This window comes from Cyanistes caeruleus, chromosome 2, assembly GCF_971803275.1.
Source record: "Cyanistes caeruleus chromosome 2, bCyaCae1.hap1.1, whole genome shotgun sequence".
In the NCBI taxonomy this organism is placed as follows: domain Eukaryota; kingdom Metazoa; phylum Chordata; class Aves; order Passeriformes; family Paridae; genus Cyanistes; species Cyanistes caeruleus.
The window spans coordinates 15,775,522-15,790,329 of NC_141702.1; the positions used below are offsets into that span (position 1 = coordinate 15,775,522).

General features: G+C 36.5%; 1 protein-coding gene across 4 annotated transcripts in view; it reads left to right on the top strand.

The window, feature by feature from the left end:
* MBOAT2 (membrane bound glycerophospholipid O-acyltransferase 2) overlaps positions 1 to 14,808 on the top strand; it is an 89,992-nt gene that overhangs the window by 1,091 nt on the left and 74,093 nt on the right. The gene's annotated exons all lie outside the window — the stretch shown is intronic.

Consider the following 14,808-nt stretch of genomic DNA (forward strand, 5'->3'; position numbering starts at 1 on the left):
ATCTAAGGTACCTTCTCATATAAATTTTGTAGCACCAAGAAATTTCATGTTAGGAATTTTTTTTTAATGCTTCATTCATGTACATATGAGTGAAACATGTCAAAGAAAATAGTCTGTGCTTCAGTAGAGGGAGACTTTGATGGCTTGGGTTTACAAAATACACCTAATAAGTGAGAGAAGTAACTCAAATTAAATACAGAGGAAGGACCATGCCTAGAGAAAGTATTTTGGAAGTGACTGAGTTACTCATTCTTCTTTTTTCCTCCCCCATTCCCCATTCCCCAGCCATTTGTTTGAATGGAACCATAGTAAAGGATATACATGAAAAAGTACCTTCTAGAAAACTGGTAAAACAGGCAAGCTGAAATTGAGCTTCCTGTGATGGAATAGATACTGGGTACCCCTTGTAATGATACCTGTGGCTGGGATCAATAGCACCTCATGGCTTGGTGCCTCATACCTACAGGTGATAACCTGCTGTTGCCAGGTGGCACGTGTTTATTCCATAAAATGTACAGCTTCTACAGGGTACTTTAAAACACATCAGAGTTGACCATCTTTTTATGGCATGATGCCAGGGGTGTCTAATTTTCTTCTCATATTAGTAGTTATAAATTTAATTGTTTTGTGACATGGTGTGGTTACTGCCAAAATTGTTTTAATATTGTGGATACCACATTTTGATGATAATGAAATTATATTTTATCAAAGCCTGGAAAGCTTCCCTGTATTGAATGTTTTGCAACAGATGCTCCTGTAGAGCCAAGAAGTTTTCATAAAGTACTCTTTGAGCTCTGTTGGAGCTTTTGGGGATAGTCACGTTGGAGGGTGGCTAAATGTGTAGTTTAGAAGATTTGTTATAAGCAGTTGGAAGTCAGACATACATTGTTTTCGGACATCAGTGGACTGTATATAATATGGGTCCAGTTGTGTATGAAGAGCACTGATTGTGACTGGAGTATGAATTGAAGAGCTTCAAAATTATGCTGCACTGAGAACAAAAAATTTAAAAAAAGCAAAGGTATTTGCAACCTCAGCTCAAGATTCTGTCTTGATAGTAAATTTGTAATACAGAAAGAATGTGAATTATGTTCTGTGTAGTCAAATCAAAGAAGAGAAGGAGATAATGAGGGCAGGGAAGAAAAAGAAAGTGCTGATACTCTTTGGTGTGTTTGCTCAGAGATTATGCATGACATTTGGTGATACTATAAGCATATTCAGAATGAAAATGTAGCACTGCTTTGAAAAAATAATAGAAAAATGAGAGTTTTTTGGTGTAGTACATTGTTTCTACTACTCACTCCAAATCTGTACTATGACTATAGTCATATCAATATAGCAGCTGCTTGAAATAGGGACTCTGGTATGATACCAGCACTCAGAACTGCTGAAGATCAGTAGGGCTTTTTTCTCCATTCGTTTTCAGTTTTGACCTCAAATAGATACTAATCTTTATTCAAAATATTGCTTAAATTGTTATTTAGGTTTAAGCCGTTACTATTTAATTGTCCTGCTAGGGTGTATAACTCTTGGAAGACAAATTGAGGTAGCATGTGTCCTTGTTGTCTTACTCTCTGGTGTTCAAAAAAATGAATGGAGAAACTTCCCTAGCTGACAGTGGATGGAAGTAGAAACTTAAATTCAAGGTGAAGTTGCTGTCTCTAAGATTAATCAGTCAGATCCACATTTCTACGTGGATCAAGTGTGAGAAATTGATTCCTTTGTTACTTAATCCTTGGCAGAGCTAGAGGCGGAGATTTGAGCATGGTGTTGGTTATGTGCTAGTTGGAGGTCAGTGGAAAATATGAAGGGTGAGCTCCATCAAGCCGTTTGACACAGCAAATGTCCTTTATGTGCCCAACGGTGTTGCAAAAGAAAAGCTTTGTTACTTTAACAATTGTCTGTTCTTAGACATTTTTCCTTGGAACTAGAGTACTAGGTAGCTAAAAGAATGGAGAAGAACTTGTTTGCTGCTTCTGTGTGTATCCCCCAACAAGGTACTGTGCAGTAACTTGTTGCTGTGTTAACCTTACCTTTTGCTTTTGTTTTGTCTTGCACCAAGTTAACCTAAAGGGCTACTTGGAGAAGTTACTGTGTTCTTTATGGGCTTCTTGGGCCAGTTTTTCTGTTATTTTCAGTCATTTGATGAAAGGGAAGATGCTTGGTGTGAGCAAGAACCCACAGCAAACTCACCTTTCTTCTGTATTTTGTAATAGGAAAAAAATCCCACTGCTTGGGAGTGAGAAACCTCATAAAAACTGTTTCTTTTCACATCTTGGAGAATGTAAGTTGGCTGCTCAGGAAAGGAAGCATTCTGTCAACAGCTGTGGCACATTAGGTCCTTAAAGTTAATGAATGAGTGAATAAATATTTATGTGCTGCATATTTTGTCTTCTCAGGGGACAGAAGGAATAAAAGTTGCCATGTCCTTCCCACCTGGACAACTTCCCAAGAGAAGTATGGGAAGGTTTACCATAAAAATTTGGCTGTTAGAGTATCACATGTTGCATAATGCATTGAGGTTGCAGTTTGAATTATTTTATTGTAGTTACATCTGTCACCTAGCTTTATATTTTTCCTGTCTGTTCTCATGTAATATTTATGTCTCTGCTTCTTTCTTCTTTCTCTAAGGTGAAGCCTGACAAATAAGGTGTTGGACTTTGGTCTGTTTCCAATTCTACCACTACCTTGCTGATTTTTTATTAACAAATGACTTAGCTTGATGATGAGGCAGTTACTTGTCATTAAATTGGAAAGATTTAAATTTGCTTTGACAATGATTCTAGGAGAGCAGAGCTTTCTTTTTGGTCCCTGTGGGGTTAGGGGAGTTCAGAGAATAATCATTTGCTTTCACTGCTTCCACCAGAGGGAGCAAAATTTTTTTACTGAAAATGGGCAGAAATTGTAGGGTTATTTCTGCCTTTCATTTGTTGTAGAAATAGATAAGTTGTAGTAGAGGAATAGTTGAGCAGGGGAGATAGGAGACTGACTATGACAATATCTGAACATCAACTTTTTATATGAGTTGTCTAAGAGATTGATCTTGAGATCCTGAAATATGGTCTGAACTTAACAATTACCAGTCTGAACTTCAGTGGTTATCTTCTAGATAAGAAAAGGAAGAATGTGGCTCCAACTACTAACAATATAGCTATGTGAAGATATGTGGACAGAATAAAATGTCATGCTTATGATTATGCACTTGACTTAAACTCCAGGATGGAAAAATAAGCAGTGTTTTTTCAACAGAAGGAAAAAAAAAAACTCTGCTGCTTCCACACTTTTCTTGGTTTTCAGTTTGGTTTTGTTTTTTTGTGGTTTTTTTTTTTCCCAGTCTAGTTTTAGTTCTAGCTTTTATTTTGTTAAATTTTCTTATTTGTGTAGAATAAATACAATTTTCTGTGTGAGTGCCATCAATCTTCAAAGAATCTAAGCTGACTTTTTTTATTAAGAATAGACATAGAAATCCAAGTCTTCCTAAACATGAATTGCATAAATCACACAAACTTCCTTTGTTTAGTGCTCATAAGCCAGTTTGCTGTACCTTTACATATTTTTCTGCATATGTCTCTTTGTGCAGAGAGTTACCCAAGTTGCTTTCATCATGCCCTTAACACACTTGGTTCCACATAAAAGCACTGATGTATGTTGAGCCTGTGTTTCACCTTTAAGCCCTCAAGGAGAGTGGGCAGGAATTTCCTTTGTTTATAACTATGAAATTTTTATTTCTTACATGCATATGATGTAAGAAAATAATTTAGCAATTTTTTCTCCTTTATTTTGATGCCTTGGAGGTGAGCACAGCTGTAGTTTGGAGAAAAGGCAAGGCTTGGAGGTGGGGTAGGGAATTTTGCTGAGAAGCATTATGTGCCTGATTTGCCTGCAGGGTAAATCTGAGTATGTCTCCTATTTAGATCTGTTATTTCACAAAATTTTGAGCATTAGGGATGCCTTATCATCCCTTGTTTTCTGCCAAGGCAATGTAATGTAGCCTCCTGAGGGCTGAAATGTTTTAGTCTGATAAAAGCCTTTTTGTCTAAACATGGAATAGATATCAAAATATTTGTCCTCTATAATTGTCCAGTATTAAGATGACGTAACATTTGACTGAAGCATTATCAAACTAGAAAAAAGAATAAAGTGAAGAGTGTCCCAAGTTTTCTTCTTTCATCACTGATTCTTAGACCCTTGCGTATGGTTGTGGAACCCAGAGCAGCTCATTACTGATTTTTCAGATGCAATCCAGGAAATTTATAAGTAATAGATGTAATAGCTTTCACAGGTGTGTAAAATGCAAACACTGAAGGCAAGGGAGTGGTAGGATAAGCAAATTGTGCCCCTACTTTGCCCTGTACTTTCCTCATGTGCTGCTAGCAGCAGTCAGGAGAAGGGTGGATGGCAAAACATGAAGTTCTATGATGATAGATAGAGACTGTAGCTGGTGAAAAAAAAGCTGGAAATAAAGTTCTGTTGTTCATTCTGTATGTGCTGTTCTCAGTGACTGGATGTTTGGAATTGTTTGAATTTTCTTGCCCAGTTTTTAGTGGTTTCTTAACTTCCCTTTGGACTCTTGGAAGGGAGGGAGTGAATCATCAGAAGGGTCCTCTGCAGTGACACCTTTCCCAGGTTTTAGTGTTAGTAGTTAGGTATTGACTTACTCAACAAACAATAAGTAAAGAGTTAACTCTGCAATGAAAGATATGTAGAGAAGGATGAAATGGTTGGGATAAGAGGGAATTGACAAGAGAAAGTGACTGTCTTGAAGGAAGAGGTGAAATCGGTCATGAACAGAGCTGGAAAAGAAAGCAAGCACTGGTTGGTGCCAGTTGGGCCATTTATTAAGTGATAGAAAGATTTAGTGCAAGAAGGAAATACATCTATGTGTGAGGATGTAAATTACAGAACTGCTTTAATTCTTTAATATTTATAGAAGCAGCAGTGAATTTTGTTCTTACATGCTTTCATAGTGGGTATGTTTTCTTCAGTTTTTTTTAAAGGAGTGGAAAAACTCAAATATAATTGCTCCTGAAGTTTCTAGAGTAAACATTTAAACTAAACACTCTTTACCTGAACAGCTTATAGTCACCTGCTTTGTTTTGTCACAATGTTTTTCATGTGCTTATGCAAGTTGTTGGGGTAGTCTAAGTGTGAACACTCACCTGTGCTCATGACAGTGCAACCCATTTCTGAGTCCCAAATGGGGTTCAGTAATTGCTATGAAAACACCACAGTTCTGGGATGTTGAGAAGAAACAGTGGAGTACTCAAAGAACAGTCTAATAAAGAAAGAAGAGTAAGGCATAAGGAAGATAACAAGAGTCACTTCTCATGGAGTGCATGGTTACCGCTGTGTTGCTCTGTTTCTGAAGGGTTTCACCTGTAAACCTCTTGTACCGCAGCTATGTTGATATTTTCTCTCCGTGGGCTTTTTCTTTAGTACTGTGCTGACTTTAAGCAAGAGTTCTGAAAAAAACAATAAAACTGAACTAGATGAGTCATCTTTATCATTCAGTAGTCCTGACATTTGTTGACTTTTAACTCATGTTTACCTGTTCCTTTGTTGACCTAATGAAGCACTGTGATACATCCTTTGCAGCCTTGATTACAGAATGCTTTCTCCACATTTATTCTTTTGACTAATGTGTACTTCTCCTGAGGAACATCTGTCCATCTTTTTTCCTTGTTTCCCTTGAACTAGGGAGTCTAGACTGGAGTTTTATTTTCTCCTGAAAAGTGAGAACAATTACATGCAGACAAGTGAAAACCCGTTTGCTTGATGTGGGCATCTTCACAATATTCGTGTTACAAAGAAAGTTGATATATCTCTTCAGTATGTCTATTTCATTTTCCTTCTTTCCTTTGGGAAGTGTTTTAAATTCAACATCAGTTGAATCAACATTGCTAGTCTTTTAGCTAGTCTTTTAGCACTTGTTTAAGATCTTTTTGAGAATTTCATTTTGTCTGCAAATTTAGATAAGTGCTAGTTATGCCTACTTGTCTTGAGTGATCATTCTGGTAGCTAAGCCATCTTTTGCAAAGGAAAAGCTCCATAGCTCTGCTTTTTATTCTAGAATAATATATCCAAAGGTGAAGAAGCTATTTTGGTTTGGCTATAGTGTTGTGATTTCTATAGTTGGGATTTTGGTGTTTTCTTCTATTTCCAGTTAATAAGCTGCAGAAGGTGTTCTTATTCTGAAATGTGGCTTTTGAGCATACTGGTTGTATTACTACAGTGGTGTATTCTATACTGATATATATATATATATATTCAGATACCTGTACAAATCATTCTTTACCTTTCTGACCTGCCTTTTGGCTGAGTTACGCTCTTGATTCTACTGCTTCTTCTCAATCTTATGTATCTCTGATATATATATTATATATATATATGTCTGTATATAAATACAAGCATATATAAAACCTCAGTTATTCAATTGACTAAGCATGTAATTGAAAAAGTGGACTGAAGGCCCAGACTAAAATGAATTGGGTTTTATTCTTCAAGGTGGAAAGGCTAAAAAGGATTTGAGGTCATCGCAAATCTGCAGGAATTTTAGAAGTTCAGTGATGGCTGAGATTTGTAGGTCTACCCTAAGAATACATGAGTAAATAATTTACTTAATGGATTTGAATGTAAGAAGTCAGATAAAATATTTTAATATATAATTCTAAATGTTACTATATTATTATTAAAAATGGAAATAATTTGAAAAGGTATAGCCTCTCAAAGTAGGGTACATTGCTTGTGTGGGTTGCTGCATACTGCAGATGTTTAAAGGGCTGTGGTTATGGTGCTTGGAAATGAGGCTTGGCAGATCTCATGGGGATTATTTCTGAATTGGGAAAAGCAGGAAGATAATAGGCATGGAGGAATACAGACTGTGTTGGATAGTAGTTTGTTCAAGGGAGAGTGTAGTGAAGCTCTCTCCTATTTTTTTTTCCTTCCCGTGGAGAGCACTGAGAAGCTGACCATTTTAAAGGCTGGGGATATTTGTTCTACTTGCTAATTGAAATTACTGTTGTTGTTACCAGATTTGTGCTTGCTACATGGACTTTTGATGTCTGTTGCTTATTTTAACATGTATTTCAGTTTCTCAGATACTAGGATACTATAATTGTAGTGAAGTAGATCTTAATTGAGAAAATGTCAGTTTCTGTTTGCATTTGAAAAAGATGCCTCCATCGGTGTTGGTTATTTTGCTTTATTTTTAAATGCCTAGGAAAGTGAGTAGCTGTGGTAGGTTTAGTTTGTAAAGATTTTGCAAAATTTCAGACACTGTAGTGGTTTGCTGGGCTTTAAAGTAAAAACCTGTTGTTCAAAGACACATTTGAACCTGTGTTTATAGATGACACAGAGAATAGAAATGTTCAGTTCCCCTGGAGCTGCTAGATGGAGCTTAAAGATTAACTAGCAAAAAAAGGATAAAAGAATGTAGAAGTATGAACACAGGATGTAAACATAGCTGGAACTACTGGATAAACAGATCATGAGGAATATAGTGGTTTTCTGGGCAAAGTTCTGTCTCAAGAACTAACAGCACATACCCAAATAAAAGCTCAAGGAAAGGTTACCTGTAATATTGAGGCACTTATTGAGTATGACCACCAGAGACCCCTTTAGACAACCCTTGAGGACCATAAAAGGGCTTCCAGTAGGAGAGAGATGCATGCAAACTACTTCTAGGAAAAATGATGTTTATGTATTAGCTAGGAAGTACACTATAATGAATATGTATGATTGCAATGGAATAAATACCCTGTTGTAAAGTTTCACATGTGCATTTGATTAGAGAAGATATACTCTGGAAGTGTCCAGCACTAAAGAATGCCTGCTTTCTAATACTTCGAATTATTTTATTTGTTATTTTGTTGTACACTGATTTTGTTATCAGTGTACTGCTAATGCATATGACAGAGATTTTGAGTTCATCTCATTATGTATATTTGCACTGCGAGTGTGTGATAAAAATCCATGACTTTAAAAGCACAGTGACTGAGTTGGTCTTTGTTTGGAGCTGTGTTTTGCCAACATAATGCCAGGCTGTGGTGTTTTGATGTTGTAAACTCTTTATCCCTGGTAGTCTGAGATCTGCAATCCTTAACTGGCCAAACCAGTTTTTGCTTAACAGAAGCAAGTGGTTTAGGTCCTTATTGTTTCTGAAGAGAGAAGAAAACAAAACACAATTCTTAGTCCAGTTTCACCTTTGAACCAAACTTGCACCCTAGGTTTTTTTTCATGGGTATTCCCATGAATAAATAGCTTTTTTTGACAACTCGTGATCTATAATGGTGAATTCTTAAGAGCCCATCAGAGAGAAAACCCTTCAGCCAATATCTTCCTATTCCTAATGAATTAGTTTTGGTTGTTTTCACTATAAAATGTACATTGATGTTTCATTTTATGTCTTTAGTCATACAGTTTATCTTAGAGTAATGATTAAGTAAGCCTTCTTTGAAAGAGCTTATTGGATTTGATGCTCATTTATTGAACAAACCAGATTACTGTTGCCTACATCATGTTGTTCATTATATGCTTTGCTCTCTGTAGCATGCTTAAGAACTGGAAACTGGGAGTTAATACTGGAAATAGAAATACTATTACTAACCTATCTCATAACTGGATTTGATGTTTTGGTCTGAACCCAGCTTGGAAAGAAAACATTTAAGATCTTATGTGTAAGTCCTTTCAGCTGTCAATAAATTAATGTTAAGATGAAGTGTATGTATCAAGTATTCAAAACCACTTGCCAGTGATGTTGATGTTGACTAAAATGGTTAGAGCATGCACTTCAAGGAAGTGGCTGGTGTTAGAAGGCTGGGCTTGGAGTTGTCCTCTGAAAAAGTACCCTTCACACTAGATACTGTATAACACTCAGTAATACAGTCTTTGATACAAAGAACATTGTGCCTTAATACAAACATCTCCCATACTGATATGATTTCAAAATAATCACTGCTGCTTATTCTCTATTTTTTCATGTTTTACTCATGAAGCATGGTTGAGACTTCCCAGCAGGAATGTTAATTAGCTATATTTTCATCGTGTAAGGCACTGAGTATTAATTGAATAAAAAATTCATTTGAAAGCATTTTTGCAAGATTTATGATCCTTTTGTTTGAAAGGAATCTTGTTTCTTCTTATCATTCAGAGAAGAAAGGCTCTCTGAGCTACTCTTAAATATCTGTCAACTTCATCAAATACCCTTGCCAGTATCTCTGAATTCCTTTTCCTGACATTTCCCAATAAATTGAAGAAAATTACCAAGCAGTTTGATTTTCGAGCCTTGTAATGGAATTGCTTTTTTTCTGCTTTACTGTGGAGAATGTTATTTTCTTTTTTTTTTTTTTTTTTCCCCTTTTTATATTAGGGCAGCAACTTTCAGGGAGTAGTTGGAAAATTGACATTGGTTTCAAATAATAGTCATTCTCACTTTTCAGTTCTTAGCTGTCTGGCATTAGGCAATTACTGGATAATTGTACAAGTTATTTTTTACCTGATGAAGGTTAGAAATCCGATGGAAGAGTATCCATCTGTACTGCTATCTGGCTGCTGTGGAGAAAGAGTAACTCCCCTGGATGTTATAACCAAGTTTTTGTGAACTCTGGTAGATGTTTTCCATTCCTCAACTCATTGTTTTGGTGGGAAAGGGAAGTAGTTTTGACTTAACTTGGAGCAGGAACAAGAAAATAATGATGTTTAAGGAACAAGGCACAGCTGATGCTTCATTAATTGTAGTAAAGTTTGGCAATTTTTGACAAGTATGTGTCAACAAACATGGTGCTTGAAGAGGTTTGTGTTTAAAATGTTGCTGCTAAAGTGGCCCTACAGATTTAGAAAAAACATCAAAGCCTTGGCTTTAAGATCTTTTTAAGGTGTATGTACATGATTCTGTCTTGATCTCCTAGCTCTTGCAAGAACTCATATCAAAGTGGTTTTGTAGATCACATTCTATTTTTTTTTCCTAAAATGCCTTTTTTTTTCTCTGATAGCTATAGATGTTGCAAAGAAAAGCTAAAGGTTGGAGAAGAGGAATGCTGCTTAGTACACCTTGCTCACTGGCCCTGTCAGATAAAGGAGGAAGCATGGGTCCTAACTTCCTTTCTGTGGTAGAATGGAGTGCCAAAAATTACTATAGACAGGGAGACAAGCAATGCTGCTATCTTGCACCTCAGAACAACTGAATTCCAGGGGGCAAATGTACCTTGGTATGGCTAAGAGGGGGAATTGGAGTACTCCTGAATTTCTATCTGCAGAATTGCTATATCTACAACTTCTTGACTGTTGTCTGTGAAGCATCTTGCAAATAGCAATAAGAAGTGCCTTTTCTTTTTTTTTTTTCAAGAATAACTTTAAAAAAACCACTAAAGAAGAAACAGACAAAAATCCACAGAAAAACACAACTCCCCCAAACAAAACCCCCACATCAGCTTTAATTCATGCAAAGTGTTTTATTGAGGCCACAGGCATTCTTTGATTTTTAGAGGTATGAATGTTTATTTTTCTTCTTATTTGTGAAAATTTCTTAAAAATGAGAAAATAGAGAAGCTCCAAGACAAGGTAACATCTGAAGTGTTTGTGTGGGTCATTGTCAGAAAGAGCAAAATGTAACATTCCTGGGTCATCTTTGGTGCCTCACGTGCTAAACCACTGTTTCTCTTGTGAAGTACTTTGTTGTAAATGTTCCTGGGGTGCCTCTCAGTATCTTGCTATAGTTGGTAAAAAGCAGAACTTTGTGCCATTGTTTTGCTTTTCAGTGGATTATTTGTAGCCTGTGTGGGCCTGTATGATTAACTTGAGCCATCCAGTTAGGAATTCTTTGTATCAGTAAAATTCCCTCTCTCCTTTGGCTGCTTTTTCTGAATGAGGCAAATGCCTTCTGTGCTGTGAAGTAGCAGGATTCTGAAGGCCTTGACTACAGCAATTGACTTTTTATATGAAAATATAGCTGATATGAAGAGGAGGCTTAGCCTAAAATCTGAATTAGTAGATAAAATTTGCATATATTAAAATTAGTTTTGTAGAAGAAATAAACTTTTCTTCTCTATTTCTTTTTAATGTGAACTTAAATTTCTTTAATTGTTAATTAAAGATGATGTCTGTGTTGTAAAGTTGGAGACTTCCAGCTGTTCAAATCCAATGTTATGCTAGAATTTCCTCTTGATGATGAAAATCCTTGTGACAGTCAGTGACCCTTTTCTTTTTTTTTCTTTGTTAAGAATTGATTCCTTAAATACTTTTTCCTTAGCAATAACTTTGTTTTTACAAAAGCATGGCATAAATTATATTTAATTCTTTTAAAATACTAAAATAAATGTCTTTAAAAGTTACATACTTTCCATTGACTTTTGCAGAGGTCATGCAAATGAGAATTTCTTTTGTAGACAGCTTAATGCAGTTAATGGCATAATGGATTTGTATTTTGTGTAGCTACTCCAAATATTAAAACTGAATTTGTGTTCTTGTTTTACTGTTACATTTGGCATTAGTTGTGCCTATAATCTGCAGTGCTTATATGACTAGTTTTGAACCAAAATAGTGGATTTAATTTTGAAATTGCTGGACTGCACACAGCAGGATCTGTAATAGCTTAGCATGTCTAACTAACACTCGAGTCATTCACTGCTGAATAACTAGTGGTGATGATTTACATTATAGTTGTATGTTTTTTATTCTTATGTGCACATAACTTTCCATTACACATTGTTCTCTCTGTAAGATTTTGAGGTGTTATTCTCATTGGCTGAGCTGTTGATATCCTGTACCTGAGGAGGAATAAAAATTCTGTTATTTTTATACATGTGCTAAATTATAACTGCTCAGGGTGAAACTTGCCATTCTACAGCAAGATTATTTTTTTTTTACCCCTGAAATCTCAGCTTTAAATAGACCTTGGTTAGTTTTCTTTAAAAATTTATTCTGTAAAATTTAAGCTGCCTATTGGAACAGGTTTTATGACCTCATGGAGGCACATTACAATTTGGTTTGAAGAATGCATCATGCAGCTTTAGGGAACATGTCGTTTTTCTTTGTGAGTGTTCTGGTCATATTTGACCAAGTCATATGATAGTTAGAAAGTTGTATTTTGCCCATTCTCACAGTGTCATAAGAGCTTCACGTAAGTTTTCAAAAGGTACACAAGTATACCATTCCCAATTGTTGAAGTTTGTATATATAACATTTGCCAACAAAATCACTGCTTGGTTGAGTGCGTGGTTTTCATCAAAGCTTTCAAAATGGTGAGGTCCAGCTCTGTTCTTGTTCCTGCTCATTTGCTGTCTGTTCCTTTTGTCTCCTAGGCAGCCAGTTAATTTTTGTCACCCTTTCAAGGCAGGCTGTGTATGTGAAGGCAAGTTCTTCATCTATCTCAGTGTGGGTACAGTGAAGCTGTCTGTCAATTCCACACTGTTCAGCATGGCGTAAGATGGGAGATGGCGTTAGGAAGAGGCTGAATGTTACATTTTGACATTGTTCACTAAACCTAGTAGTGCAGTATAGGAAAAGTATTTCTGTGAATGAAGTTGGCATTGAGGATCCAACATGGGTCCTATAATAATTTTGGGAGACAGTGCTTTTGCCGAGGTTAGTCCATGGGCTAAATGTTCACTTGTCTTTGGGACAGATTCTCTAGTTAAGTTTAGTTTATAAGAAATCAGGTTTGTATATCCAGACACCATTGCACAATACTTGCCAAAGCACATGAATTGCAGATAACTGGGAGGCTTCAGGAGCTCCCTCTGATGTGAACTAAAACACTGTGTATATTCATGTATTATCTCACTGCTGGAGCTGGAAGTGCCCCCAGATGGAATTTGGGAGCCCACAGAGTCTGCTTTTCGTTCTACTTCCTGTAGTATTGGCAAGGGATTAAACTTCTTTCCATGTGGAAATGAATGCTAGTGGTAGAAATGAGTGCTGTGGATTGAAAGCCACAGGTAATGGCAAACAGGTAAGTTTTAATTTTTGTTGTAGAAATTCTGTGTTTTCCTTTAAAATGTAAGTAGTCAAGTATTCAAGATGTTTACCAAGTGAGTATCTAATGGGTGATAGCAGATGCTCAGAAGTCAGTGTGTCAGATGAAGATTAGCCCTGTGACTCTAATACTGCCCAGAGTGCTCACAAACTCTTCCATATGAGCTCCTTTATTTGGAATGCAAATCACTAGTAAACCAGAGGGATTTTTAACGAGCTCGAGAAACAATAGGAAAAAAATAGATTGTAGTGATGATTTTAAGTTTTGCTTGCATTTTGAGATACTTAGGGCCTGATTTATAGGCATGCTGGATAATCAGAATAGCAACTGAATTTATATTTTCAAAACACAGTTCCCATTAAAGTTCTGTTAAAAGTACTGACTGAAAAACTAGGCACTGAGTGTCTGGAACTGAGCAACCAAAGTTAGTTTGGTTTAGCATTTATTTTATCCTTTGGGCTTTCATAATTTTTGTGCTAGTCTTTCACCTTTAGAATAGGAGTATTGGTCTTACAAAATTATTGCAAAATTTACATTTATTGTATGTAGTCTTACCATGTTGTGGACAGAGCTGCATAAATTGTAAGGTTTTTATATTCAGTGTAGAATGCAGATGGTAAGTATTTAATGGGTCACAGGATGAGGGCAAAAATTGGGCAATTGTCCATTTGCTGAATGAATCAGAAATACTGCTGGGGAAAATAGAATAAAGCAGCAGAAAGAATATAGTCAGAATATATGTGTATATATATGGTATGTATAAAAGCTAAACTCAAGTTGCATGCCTTCCAAACATTAACTGCTGCATAACTTGGTTTTATAGATGCGTATTTAAAGCTTTGGGAGCTTTACAAGTTCTGCAAAGCTCTTGGTGCTTTGTAATCTGCACTTTGGTGCACTGAGACAATGATAAGGATGGGATTGGTAAGAGTAGAGAAGAAATGCAGGGTGGTGTGTGACCATTGTGGTGGTGTCTTAGATTTCCAAGTACTGTGTGTTTGTGCACTTTTTGGGAATAGCACTTTAAAAGTACCCACTGACAGTTTTGGATTTCTTTGTGTGGAAGGCTTTTGGAAAAGGTTTGTGCAGCTTGGGTCACTTAATTTCATGTTCAGAAAACTGACATGATAAGTTCACATCCCTGGAAGTTGGCTTGTAGGGTTGATCTAAAGATATGCTCTCCTGCATTTTATTGCTGTTCTTAAAGTGCTGTTCTCGGGGAAGGTATTCTGGGTTGGGGTTTATGGGGGTTTGTTTGTTTGTTTTTAATTAATGGGATACTGTTTTTCAGATACAGATTTGATCATTTGAGTAAATAGCTAAACTAAGAGTAAGTGCTGGAGAAAGGTACCCCCATTTTACTCCCTACCTGTTGAATCCTTTCTCAGGTTTGTTTTTTGTATTTTGTGGGAGGATTTTACACATTCCTAAACCTGCAGGCTCATCCTGAATTGAGAGATTCAAGATTTGTTGTTAGTGTCTGTTCCTATAGAGTTGACGATGCAGGTCAGAAATGCCAAGCACTTCAACCCTTTTCATGGTAGTAGTAGGAGCCAGATGATGACTTCGCTTTTTCCCTGAGTCTTGCTAGCTTGCTTTTAGTGGTAATCTGAAAAAGGAGGACACCATGTGATACCAGTTGATAAATTAGCTATATTGCAGTCAAAGCACTAATGTCTGGGCATTCAGTAAAACCTGCAATGCAAGTGTGTCCATTTCAGAGCAGGTATTTTTGCTTGCTTCTTTCCTCTGTCTCTAGCTCAGCTTCACTAACTATCTGTGAATGTGCAACCTTCTCTGTCTCCCTTCCCCTTCTAGTCTGTCTAGGATGTCAGTTC